The following is a 25,071-nucleotide window of genomic DNA, read 5'->3' on the forward strand; positions in this document are numbered from 1 at the left end:
GATACATTGTACATGTATCACTGCACAATGATACAATGCTTTATATTATATTAGACAGCAAGTCAATGTATCTCTACCTAGAATGTAGCAAAGAAGGCAAAGCTAGCATGGACCTTCCACCTGAACACTTTATTGCTGAGGCCAGAACAAATCTTTGGACTTTTAGGGAGCAGCATACTCAAAATCTATCTCAGATAACATGGGGCAGGCCATGCAGGATTCCGGAAGCAGGTCTTCTACTGGTGAATTGTGGATGGCACTGTATTTTCAAATTTTACTATCTATTTATATTTCCTACTTAACTGCTTTTAATCAATTAACTTACCCTTCCACACACATATAGATGTATATTGTAAAAAAAAAAAAATAGGATTTAAGATGTGACACTTTTACAACATAGTCACGAGTTCCTGGACCCTCCTGCCATTGAAAGATGAGGTCTATCTACATCCTCACCATTTGAATGTGGGCAGACTTGTGACTGCTTTGAATAAGTACAAAAGGGCAAAAGTGATGCCAAGACACATCCGAGGGCAGATCATAAAAGGCAATTTAGCTTCCACTTTGCCCTCTGAAATACACATTCTTGGAGCCCTGAGCCACCTCGCAAGATGTACAGCCAGCCACCTGTCGTCATCACACTACAGAGCCCATGTGTAAGGACTGTGGCTATCCCTCCCAGTTCTGCTCAGCCTTTCAGCCATTTCTGATGAGGCAACACCCAAGTGAATTAAGCCTTACTAGCTTGTCTAGAACAGCCTGTTAATAAATACCCCGAAGCGACTTGCATCAAAAGCACAGAAACAGAAGAATCACACAGCTGAGCCCTAACAGAATCCATGACCCATAAAATAATGAGCTACAACAAAATGATTGCTTTAAGTCACTACGTTTTGGGGCTGGTTTGTTATACCATGATAAACAACAAGGATACATAAAAGATCTGTTAAAAAACAATATTGTAGGATAAAATAATATTAGAGGTAAGACAGAAGAGAAAAATAAATGGTGTGGGATAGCTCATAAACCTCTTATGCTCCTTTTTAATGTCAAGCTTTCTCTCTATGTTGCCCCACAACTTCTTCCTTCTGTCTGGAACTACTACTGTAAGCAAGACGCTTTCAGTAGAATCATTCTTAGGCTCCCCAGCCTTGACGTCTCAACTTTAACAGTATCCCCCAATAGTGCCTTTGCTGGACGTTGATCTTCCCCGCTGTCTTGTGTAAGCACAAACTCTTCAATACTTTTAATGGCCATTAAAATCTGTGAAGTGCTACGATTTTACTCTATTTGTAAGCAGACAAGCTAAACTAGCCTGCCACATTACAAAAAGAAAAAAATTACTGGTAGAAGACAAAAGCCTCCTGGAAGAGAGACAAAAGACTTTTTTACTCTTGGGTGACAAATTCATTACCCAATATTGTTATTATGGCATTAGCAGTCATCAGGGTGTCCACATTTGCTCTAGTTCCCCAAGTCTCTATTCCCACAGGGCAACACAAGGAGGTCCAGATTAAGGAACCGAGATTTTTTTTTTCCTCAGTTCAGAATGAAATGCTTTTTATTTTCTGTGTCGAGAGAAATGCCATCAGTTATCTAGTGGGCACAGAGAGGCTACCCATTGGTTTATCCATTGCTTCTGGGGCCTGTTAGGAGTCCTGGTGAAAGGGCAGTTGATAGAGTGGCTGACGGTGGTGAGGAGGCCTCTCTGAGGGCTTGTGGACTGGACACACATATATGTTCTGATGCAGAAACATCACATTTTCCCCAGATTTCATCCATATGGTGAGCAAGGGGCCACAGAGAGTTTTGGTGAGAAACTCCTGATCTATATATTTTCCTGTCCTAAGGAATTTTTATACTGAATAGTTTATTCCTGCTGCTCCAGACTGACACTATTTATAATTTTCAAGGCTGTTTTCTATATAAAAAACTTTGGAAAGATAGTGTGGGATAAAGGGTTCAGGGGGTCAGTGCCTCTGCTTTTAATACATGCAGACAGACATATGAGAGACCCACGTAGAAATATCTCCAAACAATCGTCTGATTTTTATATTCCCTGATTGGTTCCAAGTTCCTTGAGGATCTTAATCACATCCAACTTACTTGCTACTATATCATCAACATTTAGTACAGTGTCTCCACATAATACCTGCTTACTACATGCTTTTTTCAGAGAATGACTGCATTGACTGAAGACAAGTAAGTCCTTAAAAACGGCTTTAAAAAGAGTTTTCTCCAGCAGCTTTTGACACAAGGAGCTGTGAGTTCAATTTTACTCCCTGCCAAAGGTCCAATATACACGTATTTGTTGTTGCAAACTAAATATGATCCTGTATTATTTAATATACATCCTTCAACATTTAACATAAGCCAACAGATTGCTTGACATTCTTTAAGGAAAATGATTGGGTATAGCAAGTTCCATGTCTCAAGAAAGAGCAAACCACCTCTACCAGAAAGTAAACAGAGAAATCTATGAACAGGGCCAATATTTCTGATTTTGCTTTAATTCCCAGATGGATGAATAATTAAAACCTCAAAGTCAGGTGCCTGGGTGGCTCAGTCGGTTAAGTGTCCAACTCTTGATTTCAGCTCAGGTCATGATCTTGCATTTCATGGGTTTGAGCCCTGCATCGGGCTCTGCACTGATGGTGCAGAACCTTCTTGGGATTCTCTCTCTCTCTCCCTCTCTCTCTCTCTGCCCCTCCCGTGCATTCTCTCTCTCTCTCTTTCAAAATAAATAAATTAATAAAAAAATAAAACCTCAGTGTTTTACTCCATTGATAAGATTATAAATTATTTTGAGGATCACTGGTAAGATATTCATGCATGACCATCAGGATCAAAAAGGATTTATATCTTCAACAAGAGTTCTCTGATTGGCCTGAGGTAGATATAATAAATTTTTTGATCAGGCTCTCAACCCAAAAGAATGCACAGAAAGTAAATTAGTTCCTTCATATTATAATTTTCAAATATTTTGATCATTTTTATTATATTCTTTTAATTTATCTGTTGATTAATAATGATAATGAATGTTGATTAAGATGCTTATTGAGTGGCCACTGTGCAGTGTATCATTGCCTTGCTATGCAATACAAGATAGTAACAGCAACAATAACAATATTAATGGTAATCAAATCTTAACATTTAATGTGTAGCACATGGAGAGGGCTGCATGTACATTAAAATTTATTGAGCACCAAGTATATGCTTCAAACTGTCCTAAGTATTTTCATAAATATTAGCTCATTTCATCATTAATACAATCCTGTGTACTAGGAGTTCCCTCTCTTTGCACTTAGGGAAACTAATATTATTGAGCACCAAGTATATGCTTCAAACTGTCCTAAGTATTTTCATAAATATTAGCTCATTTCATCATTAATACAATCCTGTGTACTAGGAGTTCCCTCACTTTGTACTTAGGGAAACTAATATTGCAATAAATTAGCATGCAACTCTTCATCTAGGAGTTGAGTTCAAGCCCTACGTTGGGAGAAAGAAAAAGGTTAAATGACCTTTTCTAGGTTACAGTAAACTAAGTAGTAATGGCTGAGCTGAAAACTAAGATCTTCCAAAAAGTGCCCAACCTTGCTGGCTATTTTATTTAATGGCCCAAATATCCAGTTAAATTACAAAATCATAGGAGTCATTTTTTGATGATTTTCTTGAACCTCTCGGCAATCCCTGCTCATTCAACCTCCAAAACATATCCCAATCTCACCATTTTGTAACATCTCAGCTGATATCCCCACAATCTAGGCTGCCACTATTACCTCATCTGAAATGTATCAATTGCCTGTTAACAGATGGTGTTGCTTTCTTTCTTCTCCTATGCTCCATTCTTCACACAACAAGAAAGAAAAATAACATTTAAACACATATCAAGATATATTAAGTACACTCTTCCCATTATTCCTACCTGTTATGGACCTTTAAAGTGCTAATAACACCTTTTCTTTTCATATATATATACTTTTCTGTTCTTAGAATTCTTCATGCTGGTCCCTGCCGGGGGGCCATTCTGCCTACTTGCTCATCTATCTGAAAAGTTTCCCTTCAACCTCTTGCCTCTTATACACCACCAAGATCTTCACAGGGCTCAGCAATTTCTCATCATTTAGGCCTCAGCAAGGTATCACTATCTCTGAAAGTCTCCTTTGACCATCCCAGTTGGAATAGTACCACTGTCCCTACCCACCCCTCTCTACCTCATTTCCTCATCCTTCACTCCCTCCCAATTATAGCCATGACAACTCTTCATCCATTTTATGTGCTCATTATCCATTGTCTCCTGTACTACAATGTAAGCTTCTGTCTTTTGCAGTGTGAGATTCCCTCTCCTTACGTTGTAGCCATTCAATAATACTGATTACATGAATGAGAGGAATACAGAGTTTTATCCACTATGACTCACTAGCCCTGAAGCATACATGCCATACCTCAGCGTTGTTATTCTGAAGATAATAAAACATCATGTCAATCTCACACTGTAATTTTCTGTCAGTAAAAACATGGCGACTATAAGTAAACATTATTTGTTTATTGTTTTCACACAAAGCACACCAAGATATTTAGGTGCTCGGTGATGCATTCAGACTTCCGCATTTGCATAGAAACTAGTGTGAAGATGTTTGGAAATAAAGCCGTATCACTCAAGACAAAATAATATTTACTTACTTAAATCATACACACACACACAACTTCAGGCAAACCATCAATATAAAAAGAAGGCTACCTGGGTTGAATTTCAGTCATTTCCATTTGTTAGTACAGGACCCCAAACAAGTACTCTAACATTTCTTTGAGTTAGTTTCATCTAGAAAACAGGAAAAATAGTAATAGCTGACTCATAGCAGGGTGATTTCTCTTGTTATTGACTTCTATTATTGTTACTATTAATCACTTTAATTTATGGTGGTTGGAAGGGAAGCAGCTATTGGAAACAGGGGAAGTGAGTACAGCCCTCCAGAGCCACCCCTCAGCGCTGCCTTTCCTTCACCCCAGTCATTCCATCTACTTTCTCCACCTCCATGACCCACATGACCTCCTTCTCAATCCAGATCTGTAAAGGTATCAGTTTTAACTTGTTCAGGCCCTTTTACACAGAAAAAGAAGGAGGAGAAGGGAGCTTGCATTGATGAAAAGAAAAGAGAAAGATTAGACAATCTATAATCCTAAATACAAGAATCTCATGAAGTAGGGAAACACTGTTAAAAATAAGATATTCTTACAATAAACACATTTTCAAACTTATTCAGGCAGACCACTTTCAGAACAGAAAAGATTGTGATATATTTAGATGTGGAAGACATCAGTGTTTTCACCTAAAATGCAATGACAGCATACATGCACAGGTCTTGTTACAAAAAGCGACAAGGAAAATATTTAATCATAATCTCGCACATTTGTATTATTTTGGGATAGCTATTCATGTTTTCCTAATCGAGTGAGCCAGTGATAGGCAATAAAGGTTTAAAATTATTTATGGAAGAAATGTGTAGAATTAAGAAAATTTAACCTGTTAACATTGTGTTTTGGGGGCAAATTGAGACACAACAGCATTATTCCATTTTGGTGATAAACCTTGACTGTTAACAGGAGCACAGTTTGGAAGCGACAACTTCAATCCAAAGCTTGATGTATATCAAGATGCTAAACTTATCTGTATGTTAGAATACAGCAACAGTTACCAAAAGGGTGATAAGAAGGACAAGGTGAGGGTGATGTCTTAATAAAAGAAGAAAATAATATTTACATGTGACATGTTACATATTGCAATTTTCAAGGAAAAAAAAAACACTTTCTAATAGGAATATCTTATGAAAAACAAATGCCTGAAATAGGAAAAATTCTAACATATGGACAATATCCCAGTCAATACTTCCTTGGCAGCTTTTCTTTATTTTATGAAATTGAGAAAATAACTTGCTACTTGAGCTCAGCCACCTGTGAGTAACACTCATGAAAATCAACGTTAAAGTCTCTCCTATCTACAAAACAATGAATGAAAAGTACACTCATACTGGCACTGTATGGCCTGCTGTCCAAGGAACATGATGTCTCAGAACCTTGAAGCAGTTTCACTAGGTTGTGTTTTGTTCCCAATTTACCTCTTTTTTTTTTTCTTAAACTGGGTTGAATTGATGGCCGATATAGCAAATGGCTGATGATTTTCTTCTTTACTCATTCATATAATCATCAGGATATGTTAGGCATCTGTTACAGGTCACTCATTTGCAAACTGTGCACATGCAGGGGGAAACAGGACTTAGATTCTGTCTTCAAGGAGCATACATTCTTGCGAGAAAGACAGCAGCTCTTTATTAGACAATTGCTAATAAAGACTGGAAGGAATTCTCAAAGGGATTAGGAAAAGGACAAAGTAACGGTGAAGTCTCAATAAAAGGAAAAAAAAAACCAATTGTTTCTTCGGTGACCTTTTTTTTTTTAAATCCTCTTAAACATGTTTAATTGTACAGTTCAATGGTGGTAAGCAAGATCACATTGCTGTGCAACCAATCTCCAGAACATTTTCATCTTGCAAAACGGAAGCTACCTACCCATTAAACAACAACTCCCCATTCATTCCTCTTCCTAGCCCCTGGCAACCTTTGTTCTATTTTGTGTTTCTAGGATTTTGATTACTCATATAAGTGGAATCATATAGTATTCACCTTTATGTGACTGGCTTATTTCACTTAGCATCATGTCCTGCAATTTCATTCATGTTGTAGGATATGGCGAGCTTTTCTTTGTTTTATAGGGATGAATAGTATTCCACTCTATGTACCACATTTTGTTTATCCATTCATCTGTTCCTGGACACTTGGGTTCCTCCACTTCTTGAGTATGGTGAATACTGCAGCTATGAACATGGGTGTGCAAAAACCTCTTTGAGATCCTGCTTTCATTGTTATGAATACACACACAGAAATGAGATTTTTAATTTTTGATTAACTCTCCAAACTGTTTTCCATAGGGCCTGCGTCATTTTACGTTCCCATCAACAGTGCATAAGGGTTCCAATTTCTCCACATCCACGCAAATTCCTGTTTTTTCTGTTTTTTAGATAGCAGTCATCCTAATGGATATATGGACGTTTGTTTTGTTTTGTTTTGTTTTTTTTAACTTCAAGTTCTTATTTAAAGTCCAATTAATTAACATACAGTGTTATACTAGTTTCAGGTGTAGAATTGAGTGATTCATCACTTAAAACACCTAGTGCCCATCCCAACCAGTGCCCTCCTTAATACCCATCAGACATTTAACCCATCCCCCTGCCCAACTCCCCTCCTGCAACTTTCAGTTTGTTTTCTATAGTTAAGAGCCTATTTTATGGTTTGCATCTTTCCTTTTTTATTCCCCTTTGTTCATTTGTTTCTTAATTTTCACATATGAATAAAATCACATGGTATTTGTCTTTCTCTGACTGACTTATTTCACTTAGCCTTAAGTCCACAATGTTGTCCATTAGCTCCATCCACAATGTTGCAAATGGCAAGATTTCATTCTTTTTAATGGCTGAGTAATATTCCATTGTATACATATATACATCCTCTTTATCAATTCATCACTTGATGGACATTTGGGCTCTTTCCATAGTTTGGTTATTGCTGATAATGCTGCTATAAACATCGGGGTGCATGTGTCCCTCTGAATCAGTATTTTTGTGTACTTTCAGTAAATACCTAATAGTGTAATTGCTGGACTGTAGGGTACTTATATTTTTAACTTTTTGAGGAACCTCCATACTGTTTTTCAGAGTGGCTGCACTGGTTTGCCTTCCCACCAAGAGTATAAGAGGGATCCCCTTTCTCCACAACCTCACCAACATCTGTTGTTTCCTGAGTTATTCATTTTAGCCATCTGATAGGCGTGAGGTGATATCTCATTGTAGTTTGACTTGCTCTGATGATTAGTGGTATGAGGGCTTTTTTCCTATGCTTGTTGGCCATTTGTACATCATCTTTGAAAAATGGCTGTTCAAGTTTAAGCACGTTTAAGAAAACAAACATTTATTTAATAAGCACTGTTTTCTCAACACTGCTAGCTGATCTCAAATGTATTACCTCATTTAATTATTTCAACACTATATAGAACTGAATTTTCAGGGTGGGCGACAGATAGGCAAACTGACGGATTTATAGAGATTGAGTAACTTGATATAAGTCTTCAGCTAATAAGACATGGAGCAAAGGTTTAACTCAAATAGTGACCCTTCCAAATTATTAAATTATTGATGCTATTGAAGTTTCCAAATTATTAAAACATCCAAAGATTTCAAATGTGGAAACACCTAAAGTACTAAAGATATTATAGACTACCAAAGAATACATTGTAAATCCTAGCCAAAATATGGCAGTGTGAAGGAAAACCACCTGTCAACAGAAGAGCCTAGCAGTGTGTTTGACTGGAGCACACAGTACACACAGTCATGAGAGATGTAGGAAGAGCTGTCAGCAAAGGCCAGAGCATGTGTCCACGGGGAGTGGGCTCAACAGGTGCATTAAAGCAAGGGGATAACACGAGCGGCTTTGTGTATTTATTGAGTGTATCTACTGGAGTAGGTCCAGGCATCTGACCTATACCTGAATCGTCTATAGGAACTTCTCAAAGCAGATATTCACTACATTCTTCTCCAGGAATTTTTCCATACTCCATCCCCTTTCTCCTCTTTTTTTTTTTTTTAATGCTCACTTTTGGGTGATGTCTCCAATTTTCACAGGATGAGATGTCATTTTTCGTCTTTTCCTTGTTACTTAAAAATAGTGATTCGTTTTCATAGTTGCATAGCTTTCGTCTTGGCATCTGCTAGTTATACCATCTCTTATTAATCACATTTCTTGGCTTCATTCAATGCAGTTCTAATACAAATAAAGTTCCCAGGACACTATCTTTGTGTCTGAGCATCATACTCATGTTAATCCTTCTTGTCTGGTGAATGAGATTGGAGAGCACATGTTATTGGAAGCAAATACTATATTGTATTTGTAGTCCAGATGATAGCTGAGGTCATTCTGCCCACTGAGAGTTATACATAAAATTAAATTGACCCTTACCATTCCATCTCCCTCCACCATCTATGTTTAATGAGAAGTTTGATGTCCACCTCCAGATTTCCAAAAATTCAAGGATGGTTATTTTAGCTTTCTGTTTTTGTAATTCAAAATTCTAGGTATTTCTGAACCACTGATATCACTTATATCTCATTCCCACAGCTATTTTCTTCTCCATGCCCCATACCAACCTGTTATATATTCCCTTTAACTGGATGTTAAAATGATTCACCTAGAGTATGTGTAGGAGACTACTGAATTTTAGAATAACTGGGAAGAGAGACGGTGGTGACATCATAGAATTAACAAGCAAACAGCTGAAAATAAAATATTAAATCCTCATACCTCCAAAAATCTTTCATCTACTTTCCCTCCATTGTAATCAAGAGTTAATCAGTAGCTAATAGTTACCAACAGTGCCCTCCCTCCCATAATGCTCAATGACCCTTCTCTATTTTCTCTCTCCCTCTGTCCACCTGACTCTCCTCCTCCTTTTCTCTGGTTTCCCTTACTAGCAAATCTCAGTGCATTTCTCTGGTAGAACAGTTAACCTATTTGCTTCTTTATTCCAACCAAACCAGGCATTCAAGAGCTCACCTTACACACTTAAAGATGTTACACTACATAAAGATCATTTCTCTAGAAGGAAATTCTGACACTCCACTAAAGGAAGTGATTCTACTTAATTGTGATTTTGTTTTTCTATTATTTATTTCAGAGAGAGAGAGAGAGAGAGAGAGAGAGAGAGAGCGCACACAAGTGCGTGTGAGTGCGAGTGGAGGGAGAGAGGCGGAGAGATTCCCAAGCAAGTTCCGTGCTCAGTGTAGGGTCCACGCAGGGGCGCAATCCCAGGAACCATTAGATCACAACTTGAGCTGAAATCAAGAGTGAGACACTTAACCAACTGAGCCAGCCAGGTGTCCCCAAAATTGTGATTTTAAATAGATTATTTTCTTTCTCTATTATATTTGATTGGGTTCAAAGTTATTGGCTGTTTAATTTGGGAGAAAATGCCAAAAATTTTTATTAAATGTAACAAATTAAAAAATCATTTAGCAACATATTGATAGAGCTGTGAAAAAAAGAGAAGAGAAAGGGTGGGGGAACAAATAGAAGAATAAAGGAGATAGGAGTGGGGTAGAAAAGTACAGACGGGGAGAGAAAAGGACCTGTTTAGGGATAGTGTCAGGTTAAGAAAACCCAGATTTAAAATAAATTTAGTTATAACTTACACTATTTGGCTGCGGCTTGTAGCATGTACCCTCCTCTGCTGAAAACACTCCAAATAACTTCTGATCTGAGAATAAAAAGCAATGTCCTTTCAACAGCCAACACGACCCTGGGCTTTTGCCCTGCTTGTCTCTCAGATCTCATCTCTTATGCTCTTATAGCTCACACCAGTCCAGCCACTCTGACCTTTTCCTCATTAACAACTGGTGTGATATCATCTCAGGGATGCTGTCCTTGCTGTGTCCTCTTCCAAAAATGTTTTGCCATATCCCGATACCCCTTCAAGTATTTGCTCAAATATCAGCTTTTTACTGAGGCTTCCCCTAAACATTTTATTGCAAATTGAAATAGACTTTTTCCTGCTCTCCATAACTTCTGCTCTTATATTTTACTTATATATTTGTCCACTGTCTGTGTCCTCTTATCGGTGCATTTGTAAGAACAGGGATTTGTGTCATTTCATTCACTGCTGGTTTGTCCAGTGCCTGGAACCGTGCCTGGTACAAAGGGTTGCTCAATACAATTTTTGTAATGGTTGAACCTTAAATCCATTACCTGTTATCTAAACTGTATAATGAATCCCTTATATAGTTCTTCAGGAGCTCTACCAAGAAACAGACAATTAGCCTGAAAACAGGGGCAGGACACGGAAACCTAAGAGCCAGAACAAGAACCTGGAGTCTTCGATCAATGCTTCCTAAAGAATGTGAAGTAGAATTGTGGCCTTCAAACATGTTTTGTCCACCTAACTCCTAAAAGACTTTAAAATCCAGTTACCCCTCACATATTTTTAGGTTAACTTCTAACATTATTCTCATACATTTAGTTGCAAAGATGCATTGTAACTATTGAGATTTGAAAATAAAATGAATATACCATTCAATTAAAGGGATTCATGTATTGTGAAGATATTAAAACCCCTGAATTGCTACATGTTAAAAGGGTGAATGTTATGGTATGTGACTTATACATTAATTTCAAACTTTTTAACATAAAAAAGAAAAACAGAAAAAAAATTAAGTACACATTGGACCTTTCTGCCAAAGTTAAAATCTGCCAAACTAAAGCTAGTTCTGACTTTGAGATTAAATAAATTCACCCATAACTAAAAGAAAACATTTGCATTTTCACTATTTTCCCTTCTAGCAACTGCTTTTAACAATAACATTTTTGATATTATACATTTAGCAAGATCTATCTTCCAGATGAGATGAAAAAAAGTTTTGTAAGATCTTTTTTTGCTTAATAAAAGGCTGTGACTTATTGAAACAAAAAATGGATCCATGGAATATACAACCATTTGATGATCAATATCATGTATTAAAATATGAAAACATGGTCTTCATAATAATCAGACATTTTATATCATTTCTCGTTCTCCTTAAATCATGTGTCATTCCACTTTTCTCCAGAGAATTTTACCTTGAGGTAATATGTTTATATGCTTGAAAGTCATTTACTAATTAATGTTTCATATTACCTTTGGGAGAAATGGAGTATATTTTTTGAGGTTGAGATTAAAGTTATTTGAGTCATCACTAAAATTATATTAGTACATAACTGATCTAACAATATAAATATGTTACATTTTTTGAAAATTATTTATTGAAAATGCATCTCTTAAATGAATAAGGCTACTTTCCCCCCTATATTAATTCATGTATACTAAATGATCATCGCTTATTGCTAAAATGAAGTGAAGGGTTTCACATCACTTATTTCTATTTTTCATTCTCCTAATTAAAATCGGAGAAACGTGCTCATATAAATATGAATATAAGAATTTTAATTCTTTGAAATTCTAGCTTTGGGAAAAATAATATATAGTGCCACACTACATCACTGAAAATTATTTCCAGTAACTTGTCTGCTGACCATTTCATTAAGCCCATCTCCAATTTTGTTAAAGCAAAAAGAACTGAAAACTATCTTAGTTGTGAAAGAATCTGCTACCCAAACATAAATCATTCATCCTTTCTACTCCAAGACTAATTTCTATTTGTTTGGTGCCTTGGAATTTTTTTGACCCTGAAGTAAGGCACTTAAAAGATTAAGGCTGTGAAATTTAAATATTGGTGTTGTGCTGTTTTCTTCTTTTGTATAAAGGGTAAGAGTGATTATCATGGAAAGTGGAGGGGAGACCTCAAATCCCTCCAGTCTTGTCTCAAGTATATCCATTTTAGGGAAGTTGAAAATATTGATTCCCTTAAGACTATTTCCTTTACTCACAGACCTTGTTTGATGATTGCTGTGGAAAAAAAAATAGAGAAGAAAGAAAGGAAGAAGGAAGGAAGGAAGGGAGGGAGGAAAGAAGGAAGGGAAAAAGAAAGAAAGGGAGAAAGAAAAAAGTGAAATCTCCCAAATGAGGGTCCTAAAATGTTTATGAGATAGGCATGTTTCAGAAATGCTTTTGTTATTCTCTTAAGAGATTCATAATATTTATTGTTCTCTGGTGAGGAAACCTGGCTGCCTTGTTTAACTCTGCCTTTCTAAATCATATCTGAACACCGAACCCTTTCCCTTGTAACATTATTGGACAACCCACAGAATTAATATTCTATTGATACATGTTTAACACTATGCTAGATGCTTCTACTGAAAGGCATGGGGGAAAAAGTGTGTGTGTGTGTGTGTGTGTGTGAGTAAAGTGGGAACTTTGATTAAAAACTGTGGTTTTAGAAAATAAGGCCTTGCTATCATTGGAAAGTGAAGTCTGGCAAATAAGGAAGCTGAGAGAGAAGACAGGGAACCAAGGGCAGAACAGGATATTGCATATTCAGAACAAAAAAGGGGCTAGTTCAAGAAATATGGGGGAAGGGAGAAGACTCAATGTCACTACCAAATTATTATATAAGAGACTGACAAGACTGTCCAACATCTAGGATGTTTCATACATATTCAACAGATAAGCTGCTGCTGATAACAGAGTGTTCTTTCTTCTGGAAGCTGGGGGTGGGAGCCTAGACAGAAAATAACTCTGCATCTCCAGAGATCAAGGGAGAAAATTCATTCAGCCTCAAACTGGTGCTAGGTAGAAAAAAAAATGCTAATTTCAGGGGGGGGAAAAGGATAGCACAGCCTAAAATATAATGCTATGTGGAAAGCTAAACTACCTGGAAAGAAAGATTACACAGTCTGGATGAGAGCAATGGGTTATTTAAATTAATGCAACATAAATTAATATCTAGTCAGCTTTCCCTCAGAGATTTCCTAGAACTATAATGAAATCTTGTGTGCTCAATGCTGTGCACATATTTTTGGAAAAAGAGTGACACAAGACAAGTGAAAGAGGACGATCAGGCTTTAAGCCGGAGGTGAAATCTTTACTAAACCCCTAGATAAGAGGGACACGAGTCATTCAAGACAGAGCATAGGTTGTATCCGGGAGTCATCTCTACAAAGCTTCCTTGGATGTGTCCTCTATCTTCTCTCTACTCAGAGTGTAATTTTAAAAACAATTTGGGAACTTTATAGAAATCATCCCACAGGTAAGTAAAAGACAAAAACCAGCATGGAAAATACCCACAATGAATAGCAACAATATAGAAAAGTACAACTTTTTGGTTAGATAACCCCTGTAATATTTACATGAGCATCCTTCTTAGGGTTCTCTGAACACATATCTGATGGAACTGGGCTGAATCTGAACAAAGCATAAGCTGAGAGCTGAAAACAGATGTCACTGAATCAAATCCTAATTCAAACCTGCATTTTCAAGGTCCCCTTTGTATAAAGTCCTATGGTCAGTGCATAGAGTTCCTAAAGAATGCAAATTCCAGCAATGGTTTAAATGTGAAATCTAAGAGACAGACTTATATTTAACTTTAATATCAGTTGCCATGACAACCAATGGGCTATTTAAAGTTATTAGCATCCCAGCCCACTGAGTTAATAATATGGACAAGAATGGCATAAAAGTTAAGCAAAAGCAAATTACTTTAATGTCATATCACATAGCAATGACAGTGAAAGCATGCAGGCTTAAGAGGGTTTGGAGAAACATAGTTAAAAGGACATATTAATCAGCCACTCTTGAAATTTGTAGCATATTATTGATGCCTTCTGCCTACGATATTCCTCAGGCTCATTAAAATTCTAAGTTCAGGATTTAAATAAAATGAAGCAAAAACCATCAAATTGGAATGTAAAAATTGCTAGTTAGCCAAAATGTTTTACAACCACGTGGTCTCCATCTTATTAACTATCTCCTGTTTTAATCTCAACACACATGGTCAAGTATGTCTTACAGAGTCACCTTGGGGATATCCAGAAGATTTTAACAAAGAAAAAAAGGTGTGATGCAGTAAGGAAGAGAGGATCAAGCTTCATGAACTGTTGTTTGAAAGAGTCATCTGCTAAAAGCAGCAAAGAATGACATAAGATGTTAAAACAGATGGCCTAAGTCACAGTGCTACATCACATAAGTATGGAGACGAACTAAAATAGCCCAAGTAATATTTTTATTAACAAGTTGCCAAGTACAGTAGCAAAAATACCTTTAGAAAGAATCTCACTTCAAAAAAGAGGTTTCTCCCCCCTTACACTCGATGTTATTTTCTGAATTACTCTTGGTCTGTTGCATATGTTCAAGCATCTGGGTGCTTGCCATGTTCAGATGAAAGAAACTAACCTCTCTCCTTGAAGGATGCCTCCTTGCCTTCTGAGCCTACCTCTGCGATGGAGACAAATGAGAGTAAACTAAACCAGAAACTCATGAGGAAAGTGCTATACCGCACACTCTTACAGAGAATTATTTTGCACATTAAACAAGCTGAGTAGAGAGTTCTCTGGTCTTTGAATTAGTTAGGAAGAAAGAAACATTCATTAAATCTGTGACAGTAAGTGTTGCCAGAATGACCTGAATATTATTAAAGGTGATGCCAGGAAATCACTTCAAGAACATGGACGCACATGGGGATGGGTGTAAACAGTAAGCTATAACTGCCCACAGACGTTTCAATTACAAAACCAGCACACAAGAAGCAGATCAGAACACAGTATATTCAAAGACATGTGAAAAAAAACCTCCCAAATCAGAAAGAACAGTTTGAAATTTACAGAATGATTCACTTGTACAGCCCTATCAATGAATATTATTCACTAACATCTATGAATTCATTCATGTATAAATTACACTTAGGGAAGACTTTGGAAAAGTGGCACGGTATACTGGTTGAGAGCATAGAATGTGGAGTCGGACAACCTGGGTTTGAATCTCAGCTCCTCTACTCTGGACAAATTAGGTACTATCTGGGCATCATAGGTATGTTGTCTCACAAGGCTATTCTAAACATCAAATGAGCTAATGAATTTAAAGCCCTTCAATACATACTTTTCATTATATACCATTTAAATTATCATTATATATTATACATTATGTACATAATATATATAAATAGGAGAATGATGAAGATAAGCACTTATGGAAATTCTAATATTTTCCTTGCTTGCTCCAAGAATTTGCTTCCACAATGACACCTTTGACCAACAGTCTGGAGGACAGAAGTTTAACAGGGGAAATTTTACACAAAGTACAGTCAAAAGATGAAGATGACAGTCCCTGGTCAAGCAATGACCAGGAAAGCTAAGACAAAAAGGTACTAATATTTGTCCTGACAGTATCTGGTATCTTGGACTTCACACACACACACACATGAACAGGACAGATTTTTGAAACCTAACATCATTTAACATTGAATTTGGCTTGATTAAAAATTTGGCTTTCCTTAGAGCTTTCTAACAAGGGAAGAATATTCTAGGCAAAGAATGGAACTACCTCCTTAGTAGTTACATTTCTCATAATAAACAGACAAATTCTGCTTGTAAACTTAAAATTATTGCGGTCTTTTTTCGCATGAGTCAGCCTCCCAAGTTCACTGAAAAGTTTGAGTTTGGCCTACCAGGCTATGGGGCAGACAATGGATGGAGGCAAATTCACCAGTATAATCCCTCCCTATATGGCACTTGCCTGTCTGCTAGCCAGGCTGTATCCTCCTGGTGAGATCCCAGGTACTCAGATATGCCTGACTTAAATTCCTATAAGTTGAATCATAAAGAAGTGATACTACATAGTCTTAACATTTAAAACTTAAAGAATCAAGATTTATTCAGGTTCATTGATTCAAATTACAAAGTTTATTCCTCCTCCAGTCTCATAATCTCATCGGGGTAACTGCCAAAGAATAATAGGCAAGCACAGTTAAATAGTGGTATGTAGCAATATTTTTCAAGCCCCTCTCAATGCATAATTGATTTATACTTTCTTGTGAGAGGTCCTCATTTGTATTAGAAAGATCTCTCGCTCTGGGCTGATGGCTCAGAGCCTGGAGCCTGTTTCAGATTCTGTGTCTCCCTCTCTCTCTGCCCCTCCCCCGTTCATGCTCTGTCTCTCTCTGTCCCAAAAATAAATAAACGTTGAAAAAAATATTTAAAAAAAAAAAAAAGAAAGATCTCTGATCCACAACTGGTTTTTAGTGTTTCAGTGAGGTCCTCATTAAAAAGTCTTACGGGATGGAATGACTGACCATATTTAAGACTATTGCTATGGTTGTCATCACAGGCAAAGGTGCTAGAAAGCTCTAACAAATTCACTAGAACTGTATCAATACCATCTTAGGCCAACTCCCCAACTCATGTCATTGGAGTGATCACAGTACAGCAAAAACATTCACGTTTACCTTGTATTTGTCTGAATATCCACTTATGGCCTGTGTTGTAAGCCATTCTTTAAATTACAACTGACAGTGAATTCACCTGATCCTGCGTTTTATGATTTGCCATTGGTCATGATGTCTCTTTTTCTCCTTTATAAAGAAAAATAACAATGCAACCTTGAGTTAAAAAACCCTAAGAAGCACTAACTTGTGACCAAGACAGCCCGCCTTCGTGGAAGTCACATAAGGTCTCAAAGTCATGTTTCATTTTGTAACAGATTTATCTAAAGTGAGAGACTCAAAATACTGTTTATTTCACACAATTTAACATTATTACCATCCCTTGAACCCATGAAGAAAACAGAGAAGCAAGCTCTTTAAGTCAAGATGTCCTTGGAGAATAATTTAATAACCATAATTGTTTTCAAGGAGCAGAGAGGTCCTATTTCTGCATACTTCCCCAATATATTTTACTTCTGAGTCACATCTCTATATAAAAACTCATGTCTTACTGAAAACTACTTCACTAAGAAATCTTCACTTCTCTGCTCAAATCACTGCAAATTATCATGTCTTTTTAGACATCACCATCAAAAAGGTAGTGAACAAAAACCAATAAAACAACTATTATTAAAATTCATAATTCTTTCTTACAAATAGGTTAAAAAAGGGGTTAACTGCAATTTTCAACATTTTTAAAGCATTTTGAATGCATTAAAATTGGCTTCCTCTGGCATTGCTGAAAGAGCACCTTTTTAAAAATATCTGATGTCCAACAGAGTCTCCATCTTATCTACAGCATAGGACTTAACTAAGTTTTTAACATTCCGAGTTCTGTCTTCTAAAGAAATTCCAAAGAATTTAAATTTTTTTTCTTAGTGATTAGTGTTTTTCCTTGTCTTGCCCCTAGCCAATATCTTTCAGGTAACTTTAAGAAATACTTGTGATTTTTCCTTCAATATTTTATGATTGTTTTGTTTTAAATGTTCCTTCAAGCAGGTGCCTTTGTCCAGCAGTGAGCTAGTAAATGTTTGACCACCAGTTCTCCAAATAAAAGCAAAGTAAAACAAGAAGCCTTGATGTATATAACATTTGCCAATTTCTATGGTGTAAATACTTCCAACAGAGTGGATTTCAAATTAACAATATAATGACACTGAACGCAGAGCTAGGAAGAGGCATGCAAGATACCATTATGTTACATTTCCACCAGACAGATACAACAGGCATAAATAATGTCAAGAGCATTGATAATAAGACATGATAAAATAATTAAGAAGTCATTAGTTTTGAAGATGCATTACCTTTGGTTTTAGTATAATTTATTCAATCATAAGAGTACATCTAATTTTTAATGACCTGTGTATTTCACAATCATCTTTTACAAGCCATTAAGAGCTGGCTCCAATACATCATTGCCTCTACTATGACAGCTAATCAAGCTTTAAGCTTATACTTCTCTTCATAAAACTTAAATCCATATTTAAACATCCATCTAAATACATTGTGCATTTTTTTTACTGTTTGCTATATTTTCTACTTATGGTAGTTGGAATGTGCTATTATCTTCTTGTTAAGTTCATGGAGGAAAAGCCTAAATGCAGGGCATCAACTTGATATCACTATGGAACCCAGTGTCTGATTTTGTTTGGGGAATTACATTCTCTTTAAACTGGCTGATTTATGATATGATACGTTGTTTAAAAAATAAAATGGCTGGGCAAATCTCTGAAAGTGCTAGAAAAATCACAACACTCCTGTGAGGATCAGTGACGTTAGTACAATCTTTTCTCACTTCAGAAGGCTTCCATGTTAATATGGACTAAACTGATGAGCCCAACTTCCTAACAGCACAGTAGTTCAATATTTTTTAGTTGGGCACTTTCCAAGCCTTCAAAAATAAAGCCAAAAATCATAATACCTCCCACATAAAGTCTCCAGAAATCATAATCTTCACCCTCCAAAAACCTTTGCTATTATTATTGTAACTAACGCTATTAGCAAACAAACATTGTTCCAAGGTACTGTTCTGGTTGCTATCCATAGTACCTCATTTAATCCTTATGACCACATGGGGACGGTACTTCTGCTATCATTTTTAAAGGTGAGCCAACAGGAAGTTTAGATAGACTAAATAACTAGCCCAAATAATGCTGGGGATAAAGCTAAAACTTAAACCCAAGTTTTCCTAACTCCCAATCCCTTTCTCAATACCACTATGTTTATCCCACCTATGATCCCTATGTCACTTGTACTCCATCCCCCTGTGTTCCAACCAAAAACCCTAAACTTATTTGATGTTGTGTGGTCTTTAACCATTTACAGTTACTTATCACTAAAATCAATAGGCTATATTTCTAAAAGAAGTCTCAACTCTGTTCCTCTCTACTGCCACTACCCTAGTCCAGGCCACCAACATCTTTGGCCCAGGAAACTCTAAGAATCTCCTTCTTGGTTTCCACTCCTTCCATCTTGCAACTATCCTCTGTATCCCCAGGCTCTATCATCATCATTATCCAGATTTACAGAATGGGCACAGTGACCAAGACATTGGGTAAATGTCCAACAGGAACAAATATTTTGTAGTTAAAAAGTTGGTTTGTACATTAACAAAGCAGGTCTCCTGTTGAGTCAAGAATGGTCACATAGACTAACGCCAGGCTTCTAGCTCTGAAAGCAAATAGCCCTTACTCTCTGTAGAAAAGAACAAGAACAAGATCTATGTTTCAAGAACTCTTCCCACCCTCACATCTCACCCACCAAAAGTCCCTACCTCCATCCCCACCCAGACCTGCCTTCAGAAACAAATATATTTATATATGTTATTCTTTAGCATGAAGTTAGAATGATCTTTCTAAAAGTAAAGTCTGATTCTGTCAATATCTTCATTAACATATTTCAGTGAGGGCTCCAGTGAAGCCCAAAGTCCTTAAAAGGATTCCCCAAGCTCTTCATTATTTGTTCCCTGTAATCTCTTCAGGCTCTGGTCTTGCAACTTCCTCTTGCATAGTGACCAACTTCTGACTGTCGGAAGTTGCCAAGGTCTTACCAACTGGCTTTTGAACAAGTACTTTCTTCTGGCTAAGGGGCTAGCTAATCTTCCATTCCTACTCTTGCCAGACACTCCCATTGAGTTCCAATTAATTATTCAACTGTCAACTTAAAATTTCTAGTGCCTACAACTATATATAGTAGGATTTCATGGACTCTTGCATGAACATTTTCTTCAGATGAGCTATGTGATATATTTGTTCTTGTAAGAGAGAAGCTATAGGCCATTTGAAATGATCTATTATCATCATTAACTATATTCATTTGTATCACTCTGCAAGTAAAAAACACACAGATAGTTAACTTCCCAGGGACCAGTTTCTTTATCCAAAAAATGAAAAGAGTGGACCAGATAGGTTTTACAAAATGAATGGATAATTTACATTTCTAAGTTAAAGGACTCTGTACCTTCACTGAGATCATTTTGGGGACCAGAACCTAATAAGCAGTAGAAAGAACTTTCTCTAAGCAGCAAGTAGCAATTTCTTTAATGAAAACTGAAACAGTTTTTGGAAGAGGTCAGAGAACTACAAGATACAGAACAAAAGTGTGCTATTGATGTCTGTTTCATTAAAATATAACTTAAATATGTGAGGGCCTCTAGAATTAGATATGTCCTGGCTCTTGCTCAGAGCACACTTTTCAGATTTCAATATAGCATTCCTAAGTGTGTGACTCTTTGTGAGTACACTGATGAAAAAAATAAATTCACTAGGATTCAGCAAATGATACAGATTTATCTGTGCAGGCACTTTTGAGGGGCTGTTTTCACCTATAAACCTAGATTCTTTCAACACACAACAAAAAGGCAGATGGAATAACGTCTGGAAAAACACCAATATTTTTTCTCCTTGCAACCTATTACATCAGCCAGCATTTCCCTGTAGTTGTGATTATTCCATTATGACTTGATTACTAACTATTACTGCCACAGTTGGAAAAGTAAAAGCCCGGCATGGGGCCATCTCCATTAAAGGAATATGAAATCCCATAACCAGCTCTCAGGCTGCACGGCTGCTGTGGGGTTGAACTCAGAAGTACATTAAGTATCTACTTAAGATGCTGTTTGAAGGAGCACCCTAACTTACATCATTATTTCATTTAGTTTGAACTGTACCATGGATTTTTCCATTAAGCAATATTAGACACTTAAACACTATATTGAGGTTAGTCGTGCTCTAAAAAAAGGCCATGTAATTTTTTTTCTACTCTCTTTCCAGAGGTTGAGAATTTTCTATCACATGTATAGGCAATCCTGATTTTCCCTAATAGAACAGACTAAGTGGTTACATAAACTAGGGAGTACCATCATGTTAAAGAGGCATAACTGAGAAGAGAAGCATTAATATTCATGTTGGTAACATGGGCATACGCCATTTATAAAATCAGAGAGAAAAGAGCTTTCATTGCTATAATTTAACAGGCCCAGGAAATATAAAATTTTAAAAAGTCAAATATATTCAAAGCACATAGATTATTGTTAATGGGGAAAGGGAATTATGATACTATTTTATATCTATTCTTGTTTTATGTGTCACAAATGACAAGATGGCCCAGGATGAGAAGTGAGATATGATGAAGTCCTTTCACCGTGTTTTTAGGACAAAATCTAGTGGTGGAAAAACACCAAAGAACTTAAATATTTTACAGGGGGATGCTCACCACTGCGAGAAAACTACAAATTATATATATTTAAAACTACAAATTAGTACATTAGCATACATGTAATTACGCTTGGGAAAGATTGCATATATGTGTCTATGTGAGTTTGTGTAAATACACACCCCAAGTAATAGAAATGTCTAGGGAAGATACATATCTTGATTTTATTTTCAAAACCAGGGAGATTTTTTTTTACTCAAAATAGCTTCTGCTACCATAATTATGTGGAGAAAATCTATATTTAGCCAGATTAAAGGTTTCTTGAGGTAAAGAGGTTACTCCATCTTTACCATCTTCTTTCCTGTGTGGGATTCCTCACTTTGGAAGTGAAGGCATATCTCTGACAGGAGCCAGTGCAAGCGTGCATATCCTCCCTATCAGAGAGAGGAGCTTAAATGGTTCCAGATCTCAATATCCATACCATTAACATTCTCCTTCCCCCAAAGGCTTGGCTCAACTCCCCTTCCAATCATCACTCCACTGATAGTAGCAATGTCTTCATCTCTGAATCCCTTCCTTCCTTTTATTTTTATCATTTAAATACACTTAGTAATAGCTAATGTAATTCTGTCCCCCTTCCCATACCGCCCTCCCCTGACCAATTTGGAAAAGAAAATACCTCCAAAAGCACAGGAAATTGTGTGAGCAAGTCTGTGGGCTCACTATCTAAAAGCTTATGTGATTGAAAAAGAAAATCAGGGAAATATGGATGAAACTTAAAAGTCTAAGATGTGGTTCTAGGCCTTTTTGCAAAGGGTCCCTCTAGGGAAGAGGATGAGAAGTGAGTATAAGTAGAACCTGGAAAAATACACAGAATTTTGAGAAGACCCTATTAAGAGGCATCAAGTAGCAGTACGAATGATCAAGTCAGAATTCCCATCCCAGCCCTGTGACTGGTTCCACAACCTCCTGATTTTACATAAATCACATACGCTGAAGAGACTGTTACCTTCTCCCTTTAGAAAGAGCAACACCAATAACATCAGAAGATAATTCTTTAAAACAGTAAAATTTCTCTTCACTGTTGTAGCCATTGCTGGACATCAGTGGCCAAAATGAAGTGCAATCCCTTTGTGACTTCCGACTGGAACAAGAATCATAAAAGGCATTCCAATGTACCTTCCCACACTCACAGTAAAGATTATATCTTCTCTTTACAAAGAGCTGAGACGGAAGTACAACATTTGATCCATGTCCACCCAAAAGGATAAGGAAGTACAGGTTGTATGAGGACATTACCAAGGTCAGCAAATTGGCAAAGTAGCCCACATTTACAGGAAGAAATACATTATCTACACTGAATGAATAGAGCAAGAGAAGGCCACTGGTGCAACTGATCCCTGGGCATCCCTCTAGCAAGGTGGTTATCAGTAGGCTAAAACTGGAAAAGACCACTAACATATCCTTGAACATAAAGCCATATCTCATCAGGAAGCAAAGGAAAAGGGCAGATAGAAGGAAGAAACAATTGAGAAGATGCAGGAATAAAGGAATCTTATAAACGACTTTAAATAAAAACTGTTAAAATGGAAAAAACTTATTAAAATTATAAATAACTTAATTATTAATAAAGCTTTCCTTAGAAATAATTCCCCCCAGCAAATATTCATTCCTTATTTTCCCCTGGGTTTCTAAAATAATTTTCTTTCTCCATTAAGGCTGACCGAGTCTTACAAAAACTGCTTAATCTAGGACTTCACACTTAGTGAGTCACAGTGTCCTGAATGTTAACTGAAAAATCACTGTTTGTTAGTGTGGATATTTTTGCTATTTTGTGCATCCCCAGACTTTATAGCCTAGAGATTCATGAGTAACAATGCTTTGTTCTTCTAAGTTACATACACAGTTGTACGTTTTTCTCTTCATAAATTGAAACACACCCAAACCAAAACTTTGAAAAGTGAAACAAAAACTCCTTGCATTTTTTCTTCAATAAGTATAAATAAATACAGTGAATGTTAAAGTGAAATTTAAGGAAGTAAAGGAGAAAGAAGGGAGAGAAAACAGTTAAGTGAAAGATGAATCATTACTATTCAATGAACCCTAACTACAAGCTATACACTGTGCTAAGTGCTTTCCATGGACTGTATGCATACCTCATAAGGAAGGCAACACAATTTAAATTGCTTAGACATGAAAACTGAGATGAAAACTAAAGGTCTTGTGGAAGACCTTCCATTGTGCGTGAATGGCAGACCTACCCAGATACCCAAGCATGTGATGCAGAAGAGGAAAGAGAGAGACAGAGGTTTGGAGGGAGATGAAGATCAGAAGTGGATAACACTGTTCACTCCTTTCCCCCACTCCCGAAGTCTTATCTGGGTTATAAGCAAGCCCCATGCCAGCTGTTTCTTGACTTCTCTGTTCTCCAATTAGGCCTTTTAGTGAAGGAGAGCAAAAGGAATAGCAATGATTTAATAGAAATAACCTTGAATTTTTTTCATTTTCAAGTAAAACATTTGCAAAGATTGGCACTTTGAATATTACTAATAACATTACATGCAACCCATTTCATAGCTATTTCCATCACCCCAGTGTGTTATCACAGAGTTAGCCTAATAATGCCTTTCTGTTAAAATGTCTATATAAAACAATACGCATATGAGGTGGTTTCCAATGTTTGCTAATCGGTTAGCAAAATGCCATTAACTTCACTTGGTTCAAGGTAATTGGTTACTATAAAAAATATAATTCCCAGCTGCAGGGAGATGCATAGACCTACTTTCTACCTAACTAAGGCAGAAATTTTTACTCTAAGGAAACTTAAGCAATCTTTAGAGGCACCCTAGGGGACAACTGTGGCTAGAGGTTGGGTCTCTTGACCCTCTTTTTCAATCTCTTATTAGCAGAGCGACTCTGTTCTTACATGATTTATATAGTGGATTTTGAATAAGATTTTGGCCAAGAAACAGTTCAGTTCAAAAAATCTTGAAAATCACCGAGGTAAGGGACTTACATTTTCTTCAAACATAATTTTGAATATAAAACCAATTAATAATTGTTACTTAAAGCTGTCATCAAATCCTGCATCAAATTAAATTCCGGTGTTATTAATGAAACTAGAATGACAATGAAGTCTCTTAGTAAAACTATATAATAATACTTGAGTAGCAGGGTTTTAGTGGTTCCATCCACCCCTTTTTCTGAAGTACACTGAGGCAAGGAAAAGTCAGAGCAAATTAACAGTGTTTGAAAAGCTTAATGGTGCTTTAACAAAAGATACAATAATCAAGGTTTTTAAATTTATAAGGTGTATGTTATGAGAAGAAAGTAAAATGAGTCAGATCTGATCTGTCCTTCATAAAATCATGTTAATGGCCCTGTACACGCTGTGCTTTTTGTATGCAAATATTGATTATATGCTCTTGTATTTTGTCTTTATCATCTACAATTTTAAGGCAAAACATTCC

The 25,071-nt window shown here is 36.6% G+C and overlaps 1 protein-coding gene and 1 pseudogene across 3 annotated transcripts in view; one reads left to right on the forward strand and one right to left on the reverse strand.

The window, feature by feature from the left end:
- Window positions 1-25,071, reverse strand: part of MDGA2 (MAM domain containing glycosylphosphatidylinositol anchor 2) — an 846,425-nt gene that overhangs the window by 433,328 nt on the left and 388,026 nt on the right. The window lies entirely within an intron of this gene.
- LOC106985096 (60S ribosomal protein L26-like) lies at window positions 22,599-23,149 on the forward strand (annotated as a pseudogene).

This window comes from Acinonyx jubatus, chromosome B3, assembly GCF_027475565.1.
Source record: "Acinonyx jubatus isolate Ajub_Pintada_27869175 chromosome B3, VMU_Ajub_asm_v1.0, whole genome shotgun sequence".
Lineage (NCBI taxonomy): Eukaryota > Metazoa > Chordata > Mammalia > Carnivora > Felidae > Acinonyx > Acinonyx jubatus.